The following is a 26,215-nucleotide window of genomic DNA, read 5'->3' on the forward strand; positions in this document are numbered from 1 at the left end:
ACAGACACCCCCGACACCTCTACCCGCACACAGACACCCCCGACACCTCTACCCCCGCACACACACACCCCCGACACCTCTACCCGCACACACACACCCCGACACCTCTACCCGCACACAGACACCCCGACACCTCTACCCGCACACAGACACCCCGAAACCTCTACCCGCACACAGACACCCCAGAACCTCTACCCGCACACAGACACCCCAGAACCTCTACCCGCACACAGACACCCCAGAACCTCTACCCGCACACAGACACCCCGACACCTCTACCCGCACACAGACACCCCGACACCTCTGCCCGCACACACACACCCCCGACACCTCTGCCCGCACACACACACCCCCGACACCTCTACCCGCACACACACACCCCGACACCTCTACCCGCACACAGACACCCCAGAACCTCTACCCGCACACACACACCCCGACACCTCTACCCGCACACACACACCCCGACACCTCTACCCGCACACAGACACCCCGACACCTCTACCCGCACACAGACACCCCAGAACCTCTACCCGCACACAGACACCCCGACACCTCTACCCGCACACAGACACCCCGACACCTCTACCCGCACACAGACACCCCCGACACCTCTACCCGCACACAGACACCCCGACACCTCTACCCGCACACAGACACCCCGACACCTCTACCCGCACACACACACCCCCGACACCTCTACCCGCACACAGACACCCCCGACACCTCTACCCGCACACAGACACCCCCGACACCTCTACCCGCACACAGACACCCCCGACACCTCTACCCGCACACAGACACCCCCGACACCTCTGCCCGCACACACACACCCCGACACCTCTGCCCGCACACACACACCCCGACACCTCTACCCGCACACAGAGACCCGACACCTCTACCCGCACACACACACACCCCCCGACACCTCTACCCGCACACAGACACCCCGACACCTCTACCCGCACACAGACACCCCCGACACCTCTACCCGCACACAGACACCCCGACACCTCTACCCGCACACAGACACCCCGACACCTCTACCCGCACACAGACACCCCCGACACCTCTACCCGCACACAGACACCCCCGACACCTCTACCCGCACACAGACACCCCGACACCTCTACCCGCACACAGACACCCCCGACACCTCTACCCGCACACACACACCCCGACACCTCTACCCGCACACAGACACCCCGACACCTCTACCCGCACACAGACACCCCAGAACCTCTACCCGCACACACACACCCCAGAACCTCTACCCGCACACAGAGACCCGACACCTCTACCCGCACACAGACACCCCCGACACCTCTACCCCGCACACAGACACCCCGACACCTCTGCCCGCACACACACACCCCCGACACCTCTGCCCGCACACACACACCCCCGACACCTCTACCCGCACACACACACCCCGACACCTCTACCCGCACACAGACACCCCAGAACCTCTACCCGCACACAGAGACCCGACACCTCTACCCGCACACAGACACCCCGACACCTCTACCCGCACACAGACACCCCGACACCTCTGCCCGCACACAGACACCCCGACACCTCTACCCGCACACAGACACCCCAGAACCTCTACCCGCACACAGAGACCCGACACCTCTACCCGCACACAGACACCCCCGACACCTCTACCCGCACACAGACACCCCGACACCTCTGCCCGCACACACACACCCCCGACACCTCTGCCCGCACACACACACCCCCGACACCTCTACCCGCACACAGACACCCCGACACCTCTACCCGCACACAGACACCCCGACACCTCTACCCGCACACAGACACCCCCGACACCTCTACCCGCACACACACACCCCCGACACCTCTACCCGCACACAGACACCCCCGACACCTCTACCCGCACACAGACACCCCCGACACCTCTACCCGCACACAGACACCCCGACACCTCTACCCGCACACAGACACCCCCGACACCTCTACCCGCACACACACACCCCAGAACCTCTACCCGCACACAGACACCCCCGACACCTCTACCCGCACACAGACACCCCGACACCTCTACCCGCACACAGACACCCCCGACACCTCTACCCGCACACGGACACCCCGACACCTCTACCCGCACACAGACACCCCCCGACACCTCTACCCGCACACAGACACCCCGAAACCTCTACCCGCACACAGACACCCCCGACACCTCTACCCGCACACAGACACCCCGAAACCTCTACCCGCACACAGACACCCCGACACCTCTACCCGCACACAGAGACCCGACACCTCTACCCGCACACACACATCCCCGACACCTCTACCCGCACACAGACACCCCGACACCTCTACCCGCACACAGACACCCCGACACCTCTACCCGCACACAGAGACCCGACACCTCTACCCGCACACACACACCCCGACACCTCTACCCGCACACACACACCCCGACACCTCTACCCGCACACAGACACCCCCGACACCTCTACCCGCACACACACACCCCGACACCTCTACCCGCACACAGACACCCCCGACACCTCTACCCGCACACAGAGACCCCGACACCTCTACCCGCACACACACACCCCAGAACCTCTACCCGCACACAGACACCCCGACACCTCTACCCGCACACACACACCCCCGACACCTCTACCCGCACACAGACACCCCGACACCTCTACCCGCACACAGACACCCCGACACCTCTACCCGCACACACACACCCCGACACCTCTACCCGCACAGACACCCCCGACACCTCTACCCGCACACAGACACCCCGACACCTCTACCCGCACAGACACCCCGACACCTCTACCCGTACACAGACACCCCGACACCTCTACCCGCACACACACACCCCGACACCTCTACCCGCACACAGACACCCCAGAACCTCTACCCGCACACAGACACCCCCGACACCTCTACCCGCACACAGACACCCCAGAACCTCTACCCGCACACAGACACCCCCGACACCTCTACCCGCACACACACACCCCGACACCTCTACCCGCACACACACCCCCCCGACACCTCTACCCGCACACAGACACCCCGACACCTCTACCCGCACACAGACACCCCGACACCTCTACCCGCACACAGACACCCCGACACCTCTGCCCGCACACACACACCCCCGACACCTCTACCCGCACACAGACACCCCAGAACCTCTACCCGCACACAGACACCCCGACACCTCTGCCCGCACACACACACCCCCGACACCTCTGCCCGCACACACACACCCCCGACACCTCTACCCGCACACAGACACCCCGACACCTCTACCCGCACACAGACACCCCGACACCTCTACCCGCACACAGACACCCCGACACCTCTGCCCGCACACAGACACCCCGACACCTCTACCCGCACACAGACACCCCAACACCTCTACCCGCACACACACACCCCGACACCTCTACCCGCACACACACACCCCAGAACCTCTACCCGCACACAGACACCCCGACACCTCTACCCGCACACACACACCCCCGACACCTCTACCCGAACACAGACACCCCGACACCTCTACCCGCACACAGACACCCCGACACCTCTACCCGCACACACACACCCCGACACCTCTACCCGCACAGACACCCCCGACACCTCTACCCGCACACAGACACCCCGACACCTCTACCCGCACAGACACCCCGACACCTCTACCCGTACACAGACACCCCGACACCTCTACCCGCACACACACACCCCGACACCTCTACCCGCACACAGACACCCCAGAACCTCTACCCGCACACAGACACCCGACACCTCTACCCGCACACAGACACCCCAGAACCTCTACCCGCACACAGACACCCCCGACACCTCTACCCGCACACAGACACCCCGACACCTCTACCCGCACACACACCCCCCCGACACCTCTACCCGCACACAGACACCCCGACACCTCTACCCGCACACAGACACCCCGACACCTCTACCCGCACACAGACACCCCGACACCTCTGCCCGCACACACACACCCCGACACCTCTACCCGCACACAGACACCCCAGAACCTCTACCCGCACACAGACACCCCGACACCTCTGCCCGCACACACACACCCCCGACACCTCTGCCCGCACACACACACCCCCGACACCTCTACCCGCACACAGACACCCCGACACCTCTACCCGCACACACACACCCCGACACCTCTGCCCGCACACACACACCCCCGACACCTCTACCCGCACACAGACACCCCGACACCTCTACCTGCACACAGACACCCCGACACCTCTACCCGCACACAGACACCCCGACACCTCTGCCCGCACACACACACCCCCGACACCTCTACCCGCACACACACACCCCGACACCTCTACCCGCACACAGACACCCCGACACCTCTACCCGCACACAGACACCCCGACACCTCTACCCGCACACAGACACCCCGACACCTCTACCCGCACACAGACACCCCCGACACCTCTACCCGCACACAGACACCCCCGACACCTCTGCCCGCACACACACACCCCGACACCTCTGCCCGCACACACACACCCCGACACCTCTACCCGCACACAGAGACCCGACACCTCTACCCGCACACACACACCCCCGACACCTCTACCCGCACACAGACACCCCGACACCTCTACCCGCACACAGACACCCCCGACACCTCTACCCGCACACACACACCCCGACACCTCTACCCGCACACAGACACCCCCGGCACCTCGACCCGCACACAGACACCCCCGACACCTCTACCCGCACACAGACACCCCGACACCTCTACCCGCACACAGACACCCCGACACCTCTACCCGCACACACACACCCCGACACCTCTACCCGCACACACACACCCCGACACCTCTACCCGCACACAGACACCCCGAACCTCTACCCGCACACAGACACCCCAGAACCTCTACCCGCACACAGACACCCAGACACCTCTACCCGCACACAGAGACCCCCGACACCTCTACCCGCACACAGACACCCCCGACACCTCTACCCGCACACAGACACCCCGACACCTCTGCCCGCACACACACACCCCCGACACCTCTGCCCGCACACACACACCCCCGACACCTCTACCCGCACACACACACCCCGACACCACTACCCGCACACCGACCCCCCAGAACCTCTACCCGCACACAGAGACCCGACACCTCTACCCGCACACAGACACCCCGACACCTCTACCCGCACACAGACACCCCGACACCTCTGCCCGCACACACACACCCCGACACCTCTACCCGCACACAGACACCCCAGAACCTCTACCCGCACACAGAGACCGACACCTCTACCCGCACACAGACACCCCCGACACCTCTACCCGCACACAGACACCCCGACACCTCTGCCCGCACACACACACCCCCGACACCTCTGCCCGCACACACACACCCCCGACACCTCTACCCGCACACAGACACCCCGACACCTCTACCCGCACACAGACACCCCGACACCTCTACCCGCACACAGACACCCCCGACACCTCTACCCGCACACACACACCCCGACACCTCTACCCGCACACAGACACCCCCGACACCTCTACCCGCACACAGACACCCCCGACACCTCTACCCGCACACAGACACCCCGACACCCGACACCTCTACCCGCACACAGACACCCCCGACACCTCTACCCGCACACACACACCCCAGAACCTCTACCCGCACACAGACACCCCCGACACCTCTACCCGCACACAGACACCCCGACACCTCTACCCGCACACAGACACCCCCGACACCTCTACCCGCACACAGACACCCCGACACCTCTACCCGCGCACACAGACACCCCGACACCTCTACCCGCACACAGACACCCCGACACCTCTACCCGCACACAGACACCCCGACACCTCTACCCGCACACAGACACCCCGAAACCTCTACCCGCACACAGACACCCCGACACCTCTACCCGCACACCGACACCCCGACACCTCTACCCGCACACCCACCCCCCCGACACCTCTACCCGCACACACACCCCCGACACCTCTACCCGCACACAGACACCCCGACACCTCTACCCGCACACAGACACCCCGACACCTCTACCCGCACACAGACACCCGACACCTCTACCCGCACACACACACACCCCGACACCTCTACCCGCACACAGACACCCCGACACCTCTACCCGCACACAGACACCCCGACACCTCTACCCGCACACACACACCCCGACACCTCTACCCGCACACAGACACCCCGACACCTCTACCCGCACACAGACCCCGACACCTCTACCCGCACACACACACCCCAGACACCTCTACCCGCACACACACCCCGACACCTCTACCCGCACACACACACCCCCGACACCTCTACCCGCACACACACACCCCGACACCTCTACCCGCACACAGACACCCCGACACCTCTACCCGCACACACACACCCCGACACCTCTACCCGCACACAGACACCCCCGACACCTCTACCCGCACACAGACACACCCCGACACCTCTACCCGCACAGACACCCCGACACCTCTACCCGTACACAGACACCCCGACACCTCTACCCGCACACACACACCCCGACACCTCTACCCGCACACAGACACCCCAGAACCTCTACCCGCACACAGACACCCCGACACCTCTACCCGCACACACACACCCCCCGAACCTCTACCCGCACACAGACACCCCCGACACCTCTACCCGCACACAGACACCCCGACACCTCTACCCGCACACACACCCCCCCCCGACACCTCTACCCGCACACAGACACCCCGACACCTCTACCCGCACACAGACACCCCGACACCTCTACCCCACACACAGACACCCCGACACCTCTGCCCGCACACACACACCCCCGACACCTCTACCCGCACACAGACACCCCAGACACCTCTACCCGCACACAGACACCCCCGACACCTCTGCCCGCACACACACACCCCCGACACCTCTACCCGCACACAGACACCCCGACACCTCTACCCGCACACAGACACCCCGACACCTCTACCCGCACACAGACACCCCGACACCTCTACCCGCACACAGACACCCCGACACCTCTGCCCGCACACAGACACCCCGACACCTCTACCCGCACACAGACACCCCGACACCTCTACCCGCACACACACACCCCGACACCTCTACCCGCACACACACACCCCAGACACCTCTACCCGCACACAGACACCCCGACACCTCTACCCGCACACACACACCCCCGACACCTCTACCCGCACACAGACACCCCGACACCTCTACCCGCACACAGACACCCCGACACCTCTGCCCGCACACACACACCCCGACACCTCTACCCGCACAGACACCCCGACACCTCTACCCGCACACACACACCCCCGACACCTCTACCCGCACACAGACACCCCGACACCTCTACCCGCACACAGACACCCCGACACCTCTACCCGCACACACACACCCCGACACCTCTACCCGCACACAGACACCCCGACACCTCTACCCGCACACACACACCCCGACACCTCTACCCGCACACAGACACCCCAGACACCTCTACCCGCACACAGACACCCCGACACCTCTACCCGCACACAGACACCCCGACACCTCTACCCGCACACACACCCCCCGACACCTCTACCCGCACACAGACACCCCGACACCTCTACCCGCACACAGACACCCCGACACCTCTACCCGCACACAGACACCCCGACACCTCTACCCGCACACACACACCCCGACACCTCTACCCGCACACAGACACCCCAGAACCTCTACCCGCACACAGACACCCCCGACACCTCTGCCCCCGCACACACACACCCCCGACACCTCTGCCCGCACACACACACCCCGACACCTCTACCCGCACACACACACCCCGACACCTCTACCCGCACACACACACCCCGACACCTCTGCCCGCACACACACACCCCGACACCTCTACCCGCACACAGACACCCCGACACCTCTACCTGCACACAGACACCCCGACACCTCTACCCGCACACAGACACCCCGACACCTCTGCCCGCACACACACACCCCCGACACCTCTACCCGCACACACACACCCCGACACCTCTACCCGCACACAGACACCCCGACACCTCTACCCGCACACAGACACCCCGACACCTCTACCCGCACACAGACACCCCGACACCTCTGCCCGCACACACACACCCCCGACACCTCTACCCGCACACACACACCCCGACACCTCTACCCGCACACACACACCCCCGACACCTCTACCCGCACACAGACACCCCGACACCTCTACCCGCACACAGACACCCCGACACCTCTACCCGCACACAGACACCCCGACACCTCTACCCGCACACAGACACCCCGACACCTCTACCCGCACACAGACACCCGACACCTCTACCCGCACACAGACGACACCTCTACCCGCACACAGACACCCCGACACCTCTACCCGCACACAGACACCCCGACACCTCTACCCGCACACAGACACCCCGACACCTCTACCCGCACACAGAGACCCGACACCTCTACCCGCACACACACACACCCCGACACCTCTACCCGCACACACACACCCCCGACACCTCTACCCGCACACACACACCCCCGACACCTCTACCCGCACACAGACACCCCGACACCTCTACCCGCACACAGACACCCCGACACCTCTACCCGCACACAGACACCCCGACACCTCTGCCCGCACACACACACCCCGACACCTCTACCCGCACACACACACCCCAGAACCTCTACCCGCACACACACACCCCCGACACCTCTACCCGCACACAGACACCCCGACACCTCTGCCCACACACAGACACCCCAGAACCTCTACCCGCACACAGAGACACCCCGACACCTCTACCCGCACACAGACACCCCGAGAACCTCTACCCGCACACAGAGACCCGACACCTCTACCCGCACACAGACACCCCGACACCTCTACCCGCACACAGAGACCCGACACCTCTACCGGCACACAGACACCCCCGACACCTCTACCCGCACACAGACACCCCGACACCTCTACCGACACCTCTACCCGCACACAGACACCCCGACACCTCTACCCGCACACAGACACCCCGACCGACACACCCCAGAACCTCTACCCGCACACAGACACCCCAGAACCTCTACCCGCACACAGACACCCCGAACCTCTACCCGCACACAGACACCCCCGACACCTCTACCCGCACACAGACACCCCGACACCTCTACCCGCACACACACACACCCCCGACACCTCTACCCGCACACACACACCCCGACACCTCTACCCGCACACAGACACCCCGACACCTCTACCCGCACACAGACACCCCGACACCTCTACCCGCACACAGACACCCCGAAACCTCTACCCGCACACACACCCCAGAACCTCTACCCGCACACAGACACCCCACACCTCTACCCGCACACAGACACCCCAGAACCTCTACCCGCACACAGACACCCCGACACCTCTACCCGCACACAGACACCCCCGACACCTCTACCCGCACACAGACACCCCCGACACCTCTACCCGCACACAGACACCCCGACACCTCTACCCGCACACAGACACCCCGACACCTCTACCCGCACACAGACACCCCGACACCTCTACCCGCACACAGACACCCCGACACCTCTACCCGCACACACACACCCCGACACCTCTACCCCGCACACAGAGACCCGACACCTCTGCCCGCACACAGACACCCCGACACCTCTACCCGCACACACACACCCCGACACCTCTACCCGCACACACACACCCCGACACCTCTACCCGCACACACACACCCCGACACCTCTACCCGCACACAGACACCCCGACACCTCTACCCGCACACAGACACCCCAGAACCTCTACCCGCACACAGACACCCCGACACCTCTACCCGCACACAGACACCCCGACACCTCTACCCGCACACAGACACCCCCGACACCTCTACCCCGACACCCCGACTACCCGCACACAGACACCCCGACACCTCTACCCGCACACAGACACCCCGACACCTCTACCCGCACACACACACCCCAGAACCTCTACCCGCACACACACACCCCGAACCTCTACCCCCACACACACACCCCCGACACCTCTACCCGCACACACACACCCCCGACACCTCTACCCGCACACAGACACCCCGACACCTCTACCCGCACACAGACACCCCCGACACCTCTACCCGCACACAGACACCCCAGAACCTCTACCCGCACACAGACACCCCCGACACCTCTACCCGCACACAGACACCCCGACACCTCTACCCGCACACAGACACCCCCGACACCTCTACCCGCACACAGACACCCCGACACCTCTGCCCGCACACACACACCCCGACACCTCTGCCCGCACACACACACCCCGACACCTCTACCCGCACACAGAGACCCGACACCTCTACCCGCACACACACACCCCCGACACCTCTACCCGCACACAGACACCCCGACACCTCTACCCGCACACAGACACCCCGAGAACCTCTACCCGCACACAGAGACCCGACACCTCTACCCGCACACAGACACCCCCGACACCTCTACCCGCACACAGACACCCCGACACCTCTGCCCGCACACACACACCCCGACACCTCTGCCCGCACACACACACACACCCCGACACCTCTACCCGCACACAGACACCCCGACACCTCTACCCGCACACAGACACCCCAGAACCTCTACCCGCACACAGAGACCCGACACCTCTACCCGCACACAGACACCCCCGACACCTCTACCCGCACACAGACACCCCGACACCTCTGCCCGCACACAGACACCCCGACACCTCTACCCGCACACACACACCCCCGACACCTCTACCCGCACACAGACACCCCGACACCTCTACCCGCACACAGACACCCCGACACCTCTGCCCGCACACACACACCCCCGACACCTCTACCCGCACACACACACCCCCGACACCTCTACCCGCACACACACACCCCCGACACCTCTACCCGCACACAGACACCCCGACACCTCTACCCGCACACAGACACCCCGACACCTCTACCCGCACACACACACACCCCGACACCTCTACCCGCACACACACACACCCCGACACCTCTACCCGCACACACACACCCCGACACCTCTACCCGCACACAGACACCCCCGACACCTCTACCCGCACACACACACCCCCGACACCTCTACCCGCACACAGACACCCCCGACACCTCTACCCGCACACAGACACCCCGACACCTCTACCCGCACACACACCCCAGACACCTCTACCCGCACACCAGACACCCCGACACCTCTACACCCCGACACCTCTACCCGCACACAGACACCCCCGACACCTCTACCCGCACACAGACACCCCGACACCTCTACCCGCACACAGACACCCCCGAAACCTCTACCCGCACACGGACACCCCGACACCTCTACCCGCACACAGACACCCCGACACCTCTACCCGCACACAGACACCTCTACCCGCACACACCTCTACCCGCACACAGACACCCCGACACCTCTACCCGCACACAGACACCCCGACACCTCTACCCGCACACACACACCCCGACACCTCTACCCGCACACAGAGACCCCGACACCTCTACCCGCACACACACACCCCCGACACCTCTACCCGCACACAGACACCCCGACACCTCTACCCGCACACAGACACCCCGACACCTCTACCCGCACACAGAGACCCGACACCTCTACCCGCACACACACACCCCGACACCTCTACCCGCACACACACACCCCGACACCTCTACCCGCACACAGACACCCCCGACACCTCTACCCGCACACACACCCCCGACACCTCTACCCGCACACACACCCCGACACCTCTACCCGCACACAGACACCCCGACACCTCTACCCGCACACAGACACCCCGACACCTCTACCCGCACACACACACCCCACACCTCTACCCGCACACAGACACCCCGACACCTCTACCCGCACACAGACACCCCGACACCTCTACCCGCACACAGACACCCCGACACCTCTACCCGCACACACACACCCCGACACCCCTCTACCCGCACAGACACCCCCGACACCTCTACCCGCACACAGACACCCCGACACCTCTACCCGCACAGACACCCCGACACCTCTACCCGTACACAGACACCCCGACACCTCTACCCGCACACACACACACCCCGACACCTCTACCCGCACACAGAGACCCCAGAACCTCTACCCGCACACAGACACCCCCGACACCTCTACCCGCACACAGACACCCCAGAACCTCTACCCGCACACAGACACCCCCGACACCTCTACCCGCACACAGACACCCCGACACCTCTACCCGCACACACACACCCCGACACCTCTACCCGCACACAGACACCCCGACACCTCTACCCGCACACAGACACCCCGACACCTCTACCCGCACACAGACACCCCGACACCTCTGCCCGCACACACACACCCCCGACACCTCTACCCGCACACAGACACCCCAGAACCTCTACCCGCACACAGACACCCCGACACCTCTGCCCGCACACACACACACACCCCCGACACCTCTGCCCGCACACACACACCCCCGACACCTCTACCCGCACACAGACACCCCGACACCTCTACCCGCACACAGACACCCCGACACCTCTACCCGCACACAGACACCCCGACACCTCTGCCCGCACACAGACACCCCGACACCTCTACCCGCACACAGACACCCCGACACCTCTACCCGCACAGAGACACCCCGACACCTCTACCCGCACACACACACCCCGACACCTCTACCCGCACACACACACCCCAGAACCTCTACCCGCACACAGACACCCCGACACCTCTACCCGCACACACACACCCCCGACACCTCTACCCGAACACAGACACCCCGACACCTCTACCCGCACACAGACACCCCGACACCTCTACCCGCACACACACACACCCCGACACCTCTACCCGCACAGACACCCCCGACACCTCTACCCGCACACAGACACCCCGACACCTCTACCCGCACAGACACCCCGACACCTCTACCCGTACACAGACACCCCGACACCTCTACCCGCACACACACACCCCGACACCTCTACCCGCACACAGACACCCCAGAACCTCTACCCGCACACAGACACCCGACACCTCTACCCGCACACAGACACCCCAGAACCTCTACCCGCACACAGACACCCCCGACACCTCTACCCGCACACAGACACCCCGACACCTCTACCCGCACACACACCCCCCCGACACCTCTACCCGCACACAGACACCCCGACACCTCTACCCGCACACAGACACCCCGACACCTCTACCCGCACACAGACACCCCGACACCTCTGCCCGCACACACACACCCCCGACACCTCTACCCGCACACAGACACCCCAGAACCTCTACCCGCACACAGACACCCCGACACCTCTGCCCGCACACACACACCCCCGACACCTCTGCCCGCACACACACACCCCCGACACCTCTACCCGCACACACACACCCCGACACCTCTACCCGCACACACACACACCCCGACACCTCTGCCCGCACACACACACACCCCCGACACCTCTACCCGCACACAGACACCCCCGACACCTCTACCCGCACACAGACACCCCGACACCTCTACCCGCACACAGACACCCCCGGCACCTCTACCCGCACACAGACACCCCGACACCTCTACCCGCACACAGACACCCCCGGCACCTCTACCCGCACACAGACACCCCGACACCTCTACCCGCACACAGACACCCCGACACCTCTACCCGCACACAGAGGACCCGACACCTCTACCCGCACACAGACACCCCGACACCTCTACCCGCACACAGAGGACCCGACACCTCTACCCGCACACAGACACCCCGACACCTCTACCCGCACACAGAGTACCCGGCACCTCTACCCGCACACAGACACCCCGACACCTCTACCCGCACACAGACACCCCGACACCTCTACCCGCACACAGACACCCCGACACCTCTACCCGCACACAGACACCCCCGACACCTCTACCCGCACACAGAGACCCGACACCTCTACCCGCACACAGAGACCCCGACACCTCTACCCGCACACAGACACCCCAGGATCTCTACCCGCACACAGACACCCCGACACCTCTACCCGCACACAGACACCCCGACACCTCTACCCGCACACAGACACCCCGACACCTCTACCCGCACACAGAGACCCCCCGACACCTCTACCCACACACAGAGACCGTCAGCAGCACCCCCACCCCTGCTCAGCGTCAGGAAAGGACCACAGGGAACACTGAGGTGGCAAGTTTTGCTCTCTCCCAGTGGTAAGTCATCTCTCCCAGAGCCCCCAGCTGCCCCACCCCGATGGCTGATGGCTGATGTGCTTTGTGGAGATGGCCGCCAGCCGGCCCCTGCCCACAGCACCCGCTGTTCCCTGCCAGCTGCTCTGGGAACACACAGTGCCCCCTCCTCCACGCCCACACCCATGCAGTATCTCCCTCCAGGGACACTGGTGGGCAGGAGCGCCTAGTGGCCAGGCCCCTCCACACAACCCAGTCTGAGCTCCAAACCCACCCCCCGGCCCCGTTCAAGCCTGCAGGTGGCCTACCCCTGGCAGTGTGGTCACAGGAAGGTCAGCCTCCCTTTACTCATCCATGAAATGGGGTCCTGGCAGGTCTCAGAGGAAGGAGAGGGCATCCGAGACTCAGGCCGGGGACGGTGATCGTAAGATGATAAAAACGCTCTACACTCCAGCCTGGTGATCACAGGACCAAGGTCAAACTGGGGTGGAGGGGGCCTGCCACAAGCTCCCATCCCTTGACCCTCCCTTAAACTCCTAACTACCCTCTAGCCTCCAAGCCTTTGCACATGCTCTTCCCTCCCCTAAGCTCCACGACCCACCTCCCCTTTTCCTGCCCCCCATGAACTACAGTGCACCCTTTGGGCCTGACCACAGGCAGTGTCTGACCTTGCCTGCCCCCCCACAAGCTGAGAGAGGGACCCCCACCCTTTTCTGGGCTCACATAGCCTCCACCACATAGGGATTAAGAGCTAGACTGCCAGGATTCAAAACTCAGCTCTGGCCCTTCCTTGCTGTGTGACCTTGGGAAAGTTACTCCACCTCTCTGTGGCTCCACTTCCTCTCATAAAATAGTGATAAACATCATCTACTTCAAAGGACTGTTGTGAGGATTAAATATGTTTGTATCTGTGAAGCACACAGGACTGGGCCCAGACCCTAGCAAGTGTGCCCTAAGTGTTTGCTATCAGTCAAAATAGTAGGAGTAGCTATTCCTTGTTGAGCACCTATGTGCTGGGCCTGTGCTAGGCGTCCTACTTGAATGATCTCACAATAGCATGACAGTGGTGGCTATTACGAACCTCACTTTATGGCAAGGAGGGGAAGCCCAGAGACATCAGTGGCACCATCAGAGTATATCTGGGAGAGGAGGGGACTTTTGCTGATATTAAGAAGTTAGCCATTAGGCGGTGGCTCACGGCTGTAATCCAGCACTTTGGGAGGCAGAGGCAGGAGGAGCACTTGAGTCAGGAATTGACTCAGGAATGACCAGTCTGGGTAACATAGAGAGACCTCATCGCTACAAATTAAAAATTTTAAGAACTTGCCAGGTGTGGTGGTATGCACCTGTAGTCCCAGTTACTCAGGAGGCTGAGGTGGAAGGATCGCTCAAGCCCAGGAGCTTGAGGCTGCAGTGGGCTGAGATCGCACCACTGCACTCCAGCCTCATTGACAGAGTGAGACCCTGTCTCACAAAAAAAAAAAAAAAAAAAAAAAAAAAAAAAAAAAAAAAAAAAAAAAAAAAAAACAGAGAGAGAGAGAAAGAAATGGTTAACTTATTTTATATGGACTATAGTTGTATGGCTACTTTTTAAACACAAGAGTCCTTGTCTTTTAGAGATACACACTGAAATATTTTACATATGAAATATGATGCCTGTGATTTGCTCTAAAACGACACAAGATAGGATGGGATAGAACAGGTGTGGAGGAGGCGGGACTGGCCACGGGTAGTGGTGCTTGGCTCAGCGATGGGTTCATGGGTCTCATTCTATGAACATGCCTCCAGCATAGAATGGGAAAAGCAAGACTAACTTAAATGATGCAAAGAAAAAAAAATGCTTGGACCCTTAACCCTCCCAACAACTACCCCTTCCTTGCTGTGTGACCTTAGGAAAGTTACTGACTTTACTGAGAGAACCGCCACCCCCCAGACTAATGCAGCAGCCACCTCACTGGTCCACCCGCCACCACTCTCACCCCCTAGTCTGCTTTTCACACAGCAACCAGGTGCACCCAGAACCCTCGTGTGACCCCATCTGGCTCCAAGTCCAAAGCCTGCATTTTAGATGGCTCAGGGGCCCCCCCGATCTGCCCTCCTCTCCCTCCATTCTTCCCCTGTTCTTCCCCTTCCTCACTCTGTACCCTGGCCCCCTTCAGTTTCACCAGCACTCCAGGCTCTCCCCTGCCTCGGGGTCTCCGCACTGGCTGTTCCCTCCCCAAGGAGCTGCATGGCTCCTTCCTCCCCTCCTTTGTTGTGAGCTTCCTTGAGGTGTGAGGCCTTCCCTGGCCACCATCTAATTGCGACCCATCCTCCACGAGCCCGCCAGCAGGCCCACCCGCTTCCCTGCATTATGGATTCGTGGCCCTTACCCCCTTCTTATGGGCTATGTGTGCAGTTTCCTTATTTGTTGTGTTTTTCTGTCTCCCCCTCTAGAATGTGAGTTTTGCAAAAGCAGGGATCTTTGGTTGTTTCCTTGCTATCTGCAGCCTGTAGAACATTGTTGAGCACAGAAAATATTTGTGGGATGGATAGACAGACCGATGGGCCCCACCCAGGGCCCCACAGGAATAAGAGGTGGCAGGCCCCGGCCCCAGATCTGTCCAGTCTCACAGCCTATGCCCCGCCACTGTGCCCTTCTGCCGCCGGCCTGGTCCATCTCTGGGGCAGAGCTTCTGCCCACCCTGGCTTACACAGGGCATAAGCAAGTCTGAGACAACTCTAGGCCCTGATCCCCGCCCAGCACAGCCCAGGCCGGGAACTGAGGTCCCAGGGGATGTTTGCTGAGTGAGCAAAGAGTGAGTGAAGAGTGAGCAAGGGGCCGTGCGCGGGCCAGGGCAGCCGGAACATGTCTGGTCCCGTGTCCGCGGCGCGAACATGCTCAGGGACAGTAGGCTCAAACCGGCTCTGCCAGTGGGGCTGGGGTGGAGACGGCAGGCTGGGGCAGACACCGACAGAGATGGAGGGGTGCACTGGGGATGGGGCCTGCAGCCCAGAAAGGGCAGAGGCCCAGCAGGGGGGCCAGGAGCTCCTACCAACTCACACCCTGTAGAGTACAACTGTCCCAGCCCCGGCCGCTCTTCAGCTTCCTCCCAGGCAAAAAAGGGGCTTCTTTCAGACCCCAGCCCCTGGCCTGCACTGTAGGGGCCTGTATCCCTTCCCACCGGGGCCTGTGCAGGGCCTGGAAGCCCTCCAAGGAAGCATACTGCCTGGAAGTGGGTAGCGCCTGAACAGGGCAAGGAGAGGTGAGCCCTGGGCTGCGCAGAGACCGCCTGGCACGGAAACCCTGATCTGTCCCAAGGTGCTGGGGGGCCTTGAGTGCATCCACAAGCCCTTCTGGACTCTGTTTCCCGGTGTGGAAAGTGGCGTTGGGATGGATTCCAGGACTGTGAATCCCAAAGTGCTGAGTTACCTGTAAGAGGCCACTCAGCCCTCCAGCCCCTCCCCGAAGCCCAGCTCTGGGATGACCACGGCCAGAGCCCGGGCGCACACACATGCCCTTACTCCCCACAAAAACAACAGTAATCAAAATCCTCACTCACTACTGAACACATTGCGCATGCAGGGCATCGGGCCAGCACTTCACACTCAGCCTCGTCGGCTCCTCCTGCCAGCACTGCGAGGTAGGGACCGTTACTGTGCCCATTTCACAGGAAGGGAAGCTGAGGCCCAATTCACATGGCAAGTTGGAGTTCAGGCCTCCTGGCCCCATCCCCAAGGTCACACTGTGCAGCCTCCATCTCCCTGAGACAGGTACTGTCCCAGGTATGCTCTGAAGTCGCTGGCTGGCGTTTAGGGGACAGAGTCCATATTCCCCAAGTCCATAGCTCCCCTTGGTCCTGGGGAGGCTGAGACCCACCCCTGCCCCTCTGTGTAACCCAGGCCATGGGTGTGCCACTCACAGTCTCAGTATTTTCACCTGTAAAATGGGTAGAATCCTGACAGCTTCACCTAAGGTACATCCAGTATCGGAAGCTGCAGGACCCAGAGGACTTGGGCCAGCGCTCAGGGCCAGGTGGGGAAGCCCTGGGGCTGTGTAGCTCCAGATGCATGTGGGCAGGGCGGCCCACATGGACCAGAAGCCCACCGTTGTCTGTGAGGGGATGCTGCCCTTCACCACCAGCTGCCCAAAAGAGGAACGATGATTCCTCTTGTCCCGCTGTTCCCCAGCTCCAAGCCCTGTCAGTTTCACCTCCAACACACTCTGAATCCACTTCCCTCCCTCCCACCATGACCACATCCTCAGCCAGACCCAGCCTCCTCCTCTCAGGCTGGCTAATATGGAGCAGGGAACCCTTCTGAGATGTCTGAACCCTTCGCTCCTGCTTAATACCACCCACAGTACCCACACTCCTGACACAAAGGCCAAAGTCGTCACAGAGGCCTCCAGGGCCCTCAGTGGCCTCCACCAACCCCATCCCTCCCCTCACTCTATTCCATCCACACCGGCCGCCTGCCCCTTCCCTGAGAAGCTAGCATACTCCTGCCTCAGAGCCTTTGCACCTGCTATTCCCGCACCGGCAGCACACTCCACCCGCACCTACACTTGCCTCCCTTGTGAGCCTGAGCCCACACACAGGCCCTTACTCCCCACAAAAACAACAGTAATCAAAATCCTCACTAACGACTGAACACATCGCATATGCAGGGCATCGGGTCCCCAGCAGGAAGAGATACAGTCCCCTACAGTGCATCGGGAGGCTCACTCAACTCTCTTGCCTCCTTCAGGTCTTCAGGACTCAGCCACCTGCTCAGACAGGCCTGCCTCGACCACCTGTTTCTTGATACACCGGCCAACTCTGTTCTCCAAGTCTCAGCTCCAAAGCCACTTCCTCACAGAAAGCCTCCCTCAAACCCCAGTCTCAGTGAGGATCTTCAGCTTCCGCTTCCTTGCATGGATGATCACAGCTCTGCTGACAAAACTCACTGTGTGAGAACCCGTCTCATGGGGACGGGGCCACTTCTGTCTTCCCTATAGTTGAATACTCTGCAGCAGGTGTAATATTCAAAACAATGAACAGCTGGGATGCTTGGGTACCAGCGGGTCAGAACAGACACTGGCCAAAGGCACACAGCCCAGCATGGAGTGAGTACCTGATCATGGATGGATGGATGGATGGATGGATGGATGGATGGATGGATGGATGGAGGAGTAAGCAGGGCACCCACGGTGGACCTGGGACTTGCCTGAGAAAGTGGCCCAGAGAAAAGAAGGGCCCACCCGAGCTCACAGCCAGAGGTTGGCCAGGGCAGCCGCAGCCAGCCCAGCCTCTCCTCCTGCACAGCCCAACTTTCGTTTCCCACCCTCTGTGTCTGAGGAAGGTCCTTCTCCCGGGGGAGCTGAGTGAAGAGAAGGGGCAAGCAGTCCCCTGCTCCCCAAGTACGGGGGCTCTCAGGCTCCATCCGCCCTCCACAAAGGGGCTTTGTCCTCTGTGCTGAGAGCCCAGGGTAGACCGGAAGCGGCCCTCCACAGCCCAGCAAATCTCAGTCCCCGAGCCGGCTAGAGCAACAGCTCTAGTCACAGACCCCTGAGGCGGGCAGAGTGCTGGCACAGCTCTTCACAGGATCATTTCATTTTCTCAGGAGCTGTAGGAGGGAAGCTCTAGTGTGACCCCCATTTTTGCGGATGGGGAAACTGAGGCTCTCAAAGGCCAATGTCTGCCAGCCAGCAGGTAACAAAGCCTGGATTCTAATCCAGGCTCACCTGGCACCAGTGCCAACAGCCACGGCTCTCAACTCCCCCTGTCTAGAGTCCAGACCCTCTGGGTTCAAGAGGGAAGAGGGGGTCTTTATAGAGGCCATCAGGCCTAGCCCTTCACCCGAGTAGGGGAGCTTTGCCCTGGTGAGGTTTACCCGAAAAGGAAGAGAGGCCAGGCCCTAACCCCACAGCCCTTGCCCAATGCCCCAGGCACCTTGGGAATCTGCCAGTTGGGCTGCAGCACGTCTCCACCACTTCCTGCCAGGTGGGCGTCTTCGAGAAAAGGATGGACAGGCAGAAGGACCCAGGGGCAGAGGCTCCCACCCTGCCCCCCACCACTCCCCTGTCCATCCCAGACCTGGCCATTTCCCCTGCCAGTACCCCCCTTCTCTCCAGGCCCATCTGTTCTCAGTGTGGCCACCAGGGTCACCTCACTGAAGCCACATTGACCCTGAGTTAGGCACTACCCAGAACGTGGGATACATGACTCTCGTCCAGTAGCCCCTCCTCACTGCCCGAGGAGCAGGCCCCCCAGGCCCTCTACCCATTGGCACCAGCCAACTGACCCAAGTCCAGACTCCACGGCTCCTCGGACCTCCGAGAGGCACCTTCAGGCCCTTTGTCAAGCTCTATGCCCCGCTAGAGGTCCCTCCCATCCTTCCGTCAGAGTATCTCCTCCCCCAGGAAGTCTTCCCCGACCCACTCCCTCCAAGGACCCAGGCCAGCCTCCACCTTTTGCCCCAGGGAGAGGTTTTTGATCCCTGTCTTGAACCCTAGCCTCTGTGGGCTGCCTTTACTTGGCAAAAGTAATTGAGCCCCTGAGGCTGATCTGATCCTTCCCTGTCCTCCACACCTGCAGCAGGAGTCCGGCCTCAACCTGCTCTGCTCTCATCAGCCCCAGGCCCAAGCCTGAGTGCCTTGTGAGAGTGTGAGGCTCTGCCTGATCAGCCAAGCCACATTTTAACCCCCCGTACACTCCTGCTGCTTCCCACCTCCCCGGCTATCCACACCTTCTGGCTACTACCTACCCTCAGGCTTTTGTGCACACGGTACCTTCTTCCTGGCCCACCCTTGCCCTTATTGTTTTTCTCATGAGCTCCTGCTCACCCTTTAAGACCCAGGCCAGATATCACCTCCTCCGGGAAGCTCTCCTGGCATTGTGCTGGGCTACCATAGTTCATATGGCCCCTACCCCGTGGTGCCATAGGAAAATTATTGGGGTCTGTGTCTGGCTCCCCCAAAATATAAGCTATGTCCCAAGCACATCCTTAGGGTTCCCAGCAGCCATCACAAGGCCCAGATATCACCGGTGGACAAGCGAGAGTCCAGCTGCCAACTCCCTACCCAGAGAACCCAGGGGCAGAGCCCAGGAGCCGCTCCCAGTGACAGCACTGAGTCCTATTTTGCCCGTGATGCCCACAGCTCTAAGGTATGGGTGGAGTGGGCGGAGGGGGGAGCTCTCTGCAAATGGCCAACTGGTAACCAAACCCACTCCATTTCTAAAACTAGGGCACAGGAGAGAAACGGGAACAGCAGTATTGTCCCCAAATAGAACTATGTCTCATCTGGTTCCGGGGCCTTCGGGAACACCTGGCGGGGTGGGGGTGGGGAGGGCAGGAGGCTGCTCCCGAGGCTTCAAACAGAAATCTAAAGTTTAGAGGGCAGGGGAGTCAGCATCACCCAAAATCACCACAGTTGGCGCTGAGGTCCTGCCCACTTCACGCAGTGCCAGTCCAAATCCCCACATTATGGGGTCCTCTCCCACTTCACCCACCTGGCTACAGGGTGCTCCCCAAAACTGTGCCACCTCCAAGCCTGTGCTCATGTGTATCCTCTACCCAGGATGCCGTTCGCCCCTCCTGCCAGTCAGGATCCTACCCGTCCTCACAGCCATGCCCATTAACAGTGACACTGTCTATAAGCCTGGCATGGGGAGAATGAGCACATCAAGCCTTCCCAACAGTCTGGTGAGGAAGACTCCTGACCCCATCTCATAGGTGAGAAAACCAAGGCTCAGAAAGCGAAGCCCCACCTGGGGCACGCGGCAGCAAAGGCAGGCAGACGCAGCGATGTGGCAGGATCTGGGTGCTGGCAACCACAGGGCACCCAGAAGGCCTGGTGGGGATTGGTGCAGCCTCCCAACCAGGCCCAGCCTTGAGGACTTGGCACAACTCAGGGAAAAAGTCCACAAGGCACAGCCCTGGCCTCCCAGGCAGAAGAGAAAGCCAGACCTCACCTCCCCAGCCCCTGCCCCTGCCTAGGGTGGCTTCTAAGAGACTGAGGAGCCACACTGGCGAGGCGTGATGGAACTGTCTCCCCAGAAACATGCACAGAGCATGGCACAGATGAGAAAATGGAGCCCTGGAAGTCCGTCCCTGCAGCTATTTGTTGAGTGCTGCCTCCAGGCCAGGCCTTGAACTAAATGCTTCATGGAGATGACTGTACCCAGTCCCCAGCCCAGCCCCACTGGATGCACGCTTGTTACCCTCATTTCCCAGATGAGGAAACTGAGCCTCAGCGAGGGGAAGCAACTGACCCATAGTCCCAGGGCAAGCAGGTGGACAAGGAGGCTGCAACCCAAACTGAAGGCAAGAAATTAGGACCTTGATTGAGTCCCTTCTCAGGTTCCAGGCCTCAGTTCCCCCTCTGGAAAGCAGAATGCGCCCCAAGAGACTTCTGGCTGTGACATCACATTGTGACCTGGCGGATGTTATTTCCTTTCTCTCCATCTTCCCATCTGGATAACGGGGTGGTCTTTCCCTTCTTCCCCAGGTCAATACAAATTACAATAAAATAACAACACGCATCGAACACTTACTATGTGCTGGCATTGCTGAGAGCATTGGACGCAAGACTTCATCCTTGGAACAAGCCCATGGGGTGGGTTCTACCACTAGGCTCATTTTTCAGATGGGGAAACTGAGGCACAGAGCGGTTAAACTGACTCACCAAAGCCACGCGGCTAGTGGGTGACAGCAGTTGGAGGTAGAGGAGAAGTCTCCCAGTCTTCACGCTGCCCAGTGAGGAACTGTGGGGAGGGCTGAAGGGCTGATCAAGGGTCTGTGGAAGCAGAGAAGGGCTCAGCCCAGATGAAGCAGGGCAGGCCTGACATGCCCAGGAGGCCCTGGGTTCAAATCCATGCACTGGATGACCTTAGGCAAGTCCCCTGGCTCCTGAGCTTCCTCTTTGGTGAAATGGGGCCAGGACCACTACCCTGCGGGGCTGCTGTGAGCATGAGACAACCATTTGCCTGGCACTGCAGAAGGGCTCAACTCCGTGCTGGAGGAACGAACGCTGGCTGAAGGGACCACCAGGGCTCACCGTGGCTCACTGCTCCTTCAGGGTCCCGGGCGTGTCTGGTCCTCCCTTCAGAAGTGGGAAGAAAACTGGCCTAATCTGCCTCTTCTCTGATTCTTAGAAGGAACCCTCCAAGTCCCTTCAGAGCTGCGTGACCTCAGGCAAGTCACTTTACCTCTCTGAACCTCCAAATCCTCCTTTTGACAATAAGTCATGCTTTTCACAGGGCTCTGGGAGAGGGGTTCCGGACTGAGGAGACGGGCTCGGTGGGGCAAGAGTCCAGTTCCATTTGCCCAAGCAGAGAGAGCACCTGGCATGACCCTGACTTGAGGTCACAGTTTCCTCATCTGCCACACAAAGTTTATGACGGTGGTTCTGCCTGTCTCAGCCCCGCTGGTGCTAGGGATGCACAGAGGTAACTGCGGGAAGTTCTTTGTAAACTGTAAAGGGCTGTGCCCTTGGAGTGATGATTACCATATTCCCTTAGAGGCAAAAAGAATCCTATGACTTGCCATCTAAGGCAGAATGTGTCAGAGCCATGAGGAAGGGCAAAGAAGGGACAAGGTGAAGTTCAGCGGCAGATGTGGGGTCAGTACGGACTCATGGACTCAGTGGGACTGGGAGGGTGGTCACAAAGGCTTTCTGAAGCCAGAGGCATCTCAGCCACTGGAGGGGTACTGAGAGGGAGGGCACACCAGGCAGTGGGAGCTGCAGAGGCAAAGGTGTGTGGCCCGACAATCCCAGGCAGGCAGGAAGATAGCTACAGCCCTTGATGTGCAGCCTAAGCCCATCCCTGCCTCTCTCTGAGTTTCAGCTGCCTCCCAAAAAACAAGAGCAGGAACAGGTCCTGCCTCTCAGGTCAAACAGGCAAGGATGCTCAAATAGAATCCACCTTTGAAGAGAGGGGCCCATTCAGTGAGGGGGAGGAAGGAGGCCAGGGTGAGGCATCAGGGCACTGGGAGGCTATGCTAGGTCACAGGCAGGCAAGGGCTAAGGCAGGAGCCAGGCTCAGGGAGGCTGGAGGGAGCTGGTGGCTTCCAATGGATCCAGCCACCAAGTTTGTCTGTCTCTAGTTAATCTTCCCCCCACTCCCTTCCCCACAGAACAAGCCAACCACAGACAAAGGTGGCCGGTCACTGCCCTGGGGATTTCTGGATCAATCGACCTGCAGAGGCCCAGGATTCCTGCCTCATCAGGGAATCACCTTTCTAACAGGCATTCATAAATATCACACACTTCCTGAGTGCAGGCCCCGCACCCAAGCACTTGGCACACATTGGCTCACCGGATCCTCATGCCATCTTGTCAAAGCTGGTGCCAGCCTCATCATCCCCATTTCACAGATGGGGAAACTGAGGTTCTAAGCTGTAAAATCATACACAGCAAACAAGTGGCCAAGCCAGGATATGAACCCAGAACCAACTGCCTTCAAAGGCTTTGCTAATTCCATTACCCTTTATGGCATAAGCACCCTTGAGCACCCAAGATCCCAGTACTCCAGGTCCGACTGGGGAATCCATCAGCCAGAGCTGGAACCCAGAGAGTCAGGGTCACCTGGCCCCAGCAACACACCCCTCCTATACCTGGGAAAAGTTTTAGCCACACTGGGTACACACTTAATAGGAATCAGATCCCCACAAATTACTCAGCAACCAGAAATCTGGGCTCACACCTCACTTTGCTGCGCTCCTATGGCCCCAGCTCTTAGCCTCTCTGAGCTTCAGTTTCCTTTTCCATGTAACAGGAATAAGAGTTTGACTGCTCCCAGGATGGAGCAAGGGACACGATGGGTCACTTTATTATGATCCAGCTCAGAAGGGCATGACATGAAGATATCAATATCAGATAAGGTAAAAGTCAAGGCCATGAATTTGGGCAAAGCAGCCTAAGAGAAGCTAATCAGACCCCAACAGGGAAGCCATGCTTCCCGAAGCCACTCCAGCTTAATTTCCACTCCCAGCAACTGGATTCTGCCTGTGTTGGCCTCATAGCCCAGCAGGTCCAAGGGTTCAAAAGAACCCATTCCTAAAGTTTCTCAGTGGGTCCACAGATATCACCACCCACCCACCACAGACATCCCCACCCCTACATGAGCATCTAAGAGGACTCCACTGGGCCTGCCCCTGGAACACTCCCCAGCTAGGATTACCATCACAGAGCCTCAATGGGAGGAGTCCTCACCATACTGAGGAAACTGAGGACCAGACAGGAAGGGATTTGGCCAATATCATTCAACTTCTCCTCCCTTCTGGCTTCTCCTTTTACTCTGGAACTTCTCTGGGTAGTTCCAAGGGAGAAGGAAGACCAAAGGAACCAAGGTTGGGGGAAAATCACTTGCTCAAGGACCCAGAGCAAGGAGTAGGGAGATGGAGGTCTGGCTCCCAGCTCTGAGATGCTCCCCAGTCATCTATCCCTGACTCAGCCTTACCAGGCTGTACTGTGGGAAGGAGGAGGCTGGCTGGCTGGGGAGAGTCCTGGATCAAAGACAAGAGCTCTGCATTTTTTTCCCAGCTTAGATGATTTGCCCTGGGTCTTTCTGGCCTCAATCCCCCCCATCTGTGAAAGGAGAAGGTCAGAATAGATCAAGAATGACAAACTCATGGCACATATACAATACTCTCTTATCGTCTGCCCATGGCAGACATGACTAATCTATCATAGCACTCTTTCCCATGAAGCCAACACTAAGCCTCAGAATGCTTCTCAACACAGCACTCTAGGCCAGGGGGATGAAAGCTCAGAGCCTTTCCTAAACTAGATAATATCTGAGTCCCCAAGAGGGAAAAGAATGGGGAAAGAAAAATATAAAAATTTCCAAGCACCCAGTAGATTTGAGCCACTGGGAATACATTAGCTGATTTAATCCTCACA

At 60.5% G+C, this 26,215-nt stretch overlaps 2 protein-coding genes across 2 annotated transcripts in view; both read right to left on the minus strand.

Moving 5' to 3' along the window:
• NNAT (neuronatin) overlaps positions 1 to 4,733 on the minus strand; it is a 165,760-nt gene extending 161,027 nt beyond the window's left edge. The window contains exon 1 of the mRNA XM_050807404.1: positions 4,728 to 4,733. The gene's annotated coding sequence lies outside the window, so the exon portion shown is untranslated. The remainder of the gene's footprint in view (positions 1 to 4,727) is intronic.
• The window catches only part of SRC (SRC proto-oncogene, non-receptor tyrosine kinase), a 75,232-nt gene that overhangs the window by 44,331 nt on the left and 4,686 nt on the right, over positions 1 to 26,215 (minus strand). The gene's annotated exons all lie outside the window — the stretch shown is intronic.

The sequence above is a fragment of the Macaca thibetana genome, chromosome 10, assembly GCF_024542745.1.
Source record: "Macaca thibetana thibetana isolate TM-01 chromosome 10, ASM2454274v1, whole genome shotgun sequence".
In the NCBI taxonomy this organism is placed as follows: domain Eukaryota; kingdom Metazoa; phylum Chordata; class Mammalia; order Primates; family Cercopithecidae; genus Macaca; species Macaca thibetana.